This window comes from Halyomorpha halys, unplaced genomic scaffold, assembly GCF_000696795.3.
Source record: "Halyomorpha halys isolate HHAL.00 unplaced genomic scaffold, Hhal_1.1 Scaffold1640.1, whole genome shotgun sequence".
Classification (NCBI taxonomy): Eukaryota; Metazoa; Arthropoda; class Insecta; order Hemiptera; family Pentatomidae; genus Halyomorpha; species Halyomorpha halys.
In genome coordinates, this window is record NW_027114906.1 from 33,415 (window position 1) to 37,059 (window position 3,645).

At 34.8% G+C, this 3,645-nt stretch overlaps 1 long non-coding RNA gene across 2 annotated transcripts in view; it reads right to left on the reverse strand.

Moving 5' to 3' along the window:
• Positions 1–2,916: 2,916 nt before the first annotated feature.
• LOC106690283 (uncharacterized) overlaps positions 2,917–3,645 on the reverse strand; it is an 8,540-nt gene continuing 7,811 nt past the window's right edge. The window contains exons 2-3 of one of the 2 annotated variants that reach the window (XR_001344569.2): positions 3,160–3,277; positions 2,917–3,082 (exon numbers count right to left, since the gene is read on the reverse strand). This is a non-coding gene — a long non-coding RNA (uncharacterized lncRNA). The remainder of the gene's footprint in view (positions 3,083–3,159; positions 3,278–3,645) is intronic. The other variant, XR_010844692.1, reaches the window with a different exon arrangement.

Below are 3,645 nucleotides of genomic sequence, written 5' to 3' on the forward strand. Positions count from 1 at the left end.
GGGGGTGCGGTCAGCAAAGAACAACATAAATAAACAAAACCATATTTATTTATTTTACGCCGACGTTTCGACCTGAGTTTCAGGTCTTCATCAGGGCTATAGAACAAAAGAGATAACAACATTTAGAGAAACATATTAATAAACATACATAACTATTCCTTTTCAATTGTATGTTTCTCTAAATGTTGTTGTTATCTCTTTCGTTCTATAGCCCTGATGAAGACCTGAAACTCAGGTCTATCTACCCGGACTATATTCTTACAATATATTTACATCATATTTGAATAACTGTAGCTGTGTCGTTTTTGCATGCCGTGGTGTGCCGTGATGTGTTTGGTTGTCACTTCTTCATTATCTGGTCCCCCCAGTCCTCAAGTCCGGCATGTGACTTGCACATCCTTCGATGTACACTTCTTCCCTCTCAAAGCCGAAGTCTCTTGACCCGTGTCAACCTTCTAGTACCTCCCTCAGGCTACCTTCTCCCTACCCCTCCCTGGGGAAGGGGGTGACCCCTGTGGATTTCAGATGGCGTTAACTTTTGATCCCTGCTTCCTCATTGACTTTTCATAGCTTCACACCTGAAGCATATAGCATAGCGACTCCAGTGTTTTTAATAAACTATAATTGGCTTATGCTGCAAGCTGGCCTGCCGGTAACACCTGGGGTTTTTATTCCATTAGACCCTAAAAGGTTTCTGGAATCTTTATAGAAGAGACCCTATGAGTTGACAGGTGTCAATAGTTTTTCTGTTAATCATCATTTCCCTGGATTCAGGCTTTCAGACAAATGTATATTTGATGCTTGCACATAGAATGTGCAAATTATTTAGTATACATCTGGATTTAATGTAATGAAGAAACAAATTATGCTTGGAAAATAAAATTTAGAAATAATTAGGCAATAGCATTTGTTCATTATGGCAATGAAGAAATGAAAAGTTGAAGAAACAGTAGGCAATCAGTTTGTGGACGGTACAAAGTGCAGTTGCGAAGATTAAGACATCCACAAGAATCACTTGCATTTTATTTCCATAATTCGATACATTTATGGTCGCGTTAAATAGTTAGTTACGTAATTTGTGATAGATTACTTTGATTTATTATGAGCTTATTTGACAACCAAATAATCCTGTTTGCGTCTCTAATATCCTGAGTCTGATGAAAAAGGCATTATTGAAAGGAATATTTTCTATTCATTGTTGTATTTATAAAAAAATAAGGTATGTTTTTTTAATTAGTGTCTTAGAGATGGATTATATAATAATTATGATTTTAATAATACTTTTTATTGCGTACATTTAGTAAATGAGTTCTACACCTTTTGTAGAGTGCATCAAATAAATCGAAACATTTACTGTTAACAATGATGATATTATATGCTTCACTTCAAATTTATATGTTATTTAATTTATCATTGTAATATTTGAAATGACTGATAGAATCATCATTTAAGATTAACATTATTAAATGAAACTGTAGGGCAGTCAGTAGGTTTACGACGAAGGGTAAAGGTGATTTGATGGGATTTGTTGGAATTTATCTTAATTCTCCAATTACGACACCATTCTTCGAGGGCTGTGATATGGGATTGGAGATTTTGGGATACAATTAATGGGTTATTATTATAGAGGGATGAATAGGAACCATTGTGGTTTACTTGGAATAATTTATCAATGAAAAAGGAACGAATGATGAGAAAGTATGTAGGAGGTTGGAATTTAAGGAGTTTGTAAAGCAGTCCCGGGTGCCAGACTCGATCAAAAGCCTGTTGTACATCGAAAAAGACTCCCCCGTTTTTCTGTTCAGAATCCAACAGAATTTTACTGTTCAGAATCCAAACTGGTGATCAGGGATTATATGATTGAAATTCGGGATGGGGTATAGGCATTTCAAAATGGGTTTTTCAAGGATTTTGCCCATGATTGGTAATAGAGAGATATGGTAAGGATGATGGGTATTCAGGAGGCTTTTGGAGTTTGGGGATCATTTTAACTATAGATAATTTCCAGGGGTCAGGAAAATATGTGGAACGGAGTACGGCGTTAAATATGTAAGTAAACTTTGGGGAACAGCTAAACCGTCGAACATCAAACGTATCCCATCCTTTCAATCCAAAATCCTTAGAACCATAGTTAATGCACCCTACTACGTTTCCAACAGAACACTACACCATGACCTACATATACCTTTTGTCCTTGGCCTCATACCAACCAAATTCTCAAAATTCCATATAAACCTTTCCAATCATCCTAATCCTTTGGTTCAAACCTTATCTAGTTCTACCCATCTCTACAGCCCACCTAGAAGGTTGAAACGACAGTGGCCAAGATACTTATTAAAATAAAAATGGACAATTGGAGTTTTGGCAATGGTCAGATTCTCCACTAAAGTTGAGTGTTTGCGGCTTTAGCGCACTTGCTCAGCGTCCACTGGCTCATTACCAGTGATGCGGCGAGAGGGATGCGCTGGGATCTCTTGAGCTCTGCTCTACCCCTCATACGTGGGGGATAGAGTGGGCTCAGGTCCATTGTGTAAATATTTTATATATTATTTCATCATTATGTTATTTTATTTATTTATTTTTCATACAGATAGTTTGATTATGTTCATCTTGTCTATTCTTTTGTTTGTATATATCTTAAAAGAGTTTTTTATTTTTTGTTTATTTTTTTTTTATATTTTTTGTTTATTTTAGTATGTATGAGATCATTCATCAATATTACCTATTGCCCACAACTGTGTGGCAGATTGTAATATCTATCAATAAATAAATCTATCAAATAAAATATAAAAAAAAATATATAAGTGAGGAACAGGATGGCTTTCCGCTTTACGAATTTAAAATTCAATTATATTGTGTTGTAACAAATTAACAAATTCAATTGTAAGGAACAATACAAAGTAAACAGAACAGCCCTGAGATAATATATTTTGTTATATTGAAGATTTTTTTTTTTTTTACAAAAGTACTCATGAAAAATAGCATCATTCCAAAAAATTAAGTCAGATCTATCATATACAGTTGTGCCTTTGACGAAGAATCATCTCGCCCTCAGCATCTAATTCGATAATGATCAACAGTTCTGCAACACAGAAAATATATTGTTATATTAGTATCTAAGCAACTAAAAGTTGAAATTGAAATGAATCTATTATTAACCCGAATGAGTCACAACATTCCCTAACCATGCAGCAGTGGGAACCGGGATAGCATCACGTTGTCGGTGAGCAGCGTATGAAGGTTCCAAGGAACTTCGTCAGTATGTCGCTTTTCCATTCTGCAAATGTAAGGAAAAAGAAAGAGGAAAATCTCAAAAATTCCTGAGAATTTTGTTGAGAAATATCATGTTTCGGATTATGAAATGAAAAATAGTTTATGATTCTGGGACTAGGTCCCTTAAGAACAATTACAAAGGCATATATGTATATATAGTTGACCGTAAAAATTGATATATAAGAAGATGGTCAATGACCATCTTCTTATAAATTACAAAGGCAATTCTAATTTTATAAAACAGTGTGGCCATACTTAATTATAACTTATTGGAGACGTTTGTCGGGGGGTGCGGTCAGCAAAGAACAACATAAATAAACAAAACCATATTTATTTATTTTATGCCGACGTTTCGAACTGAGTTTCAGGTCT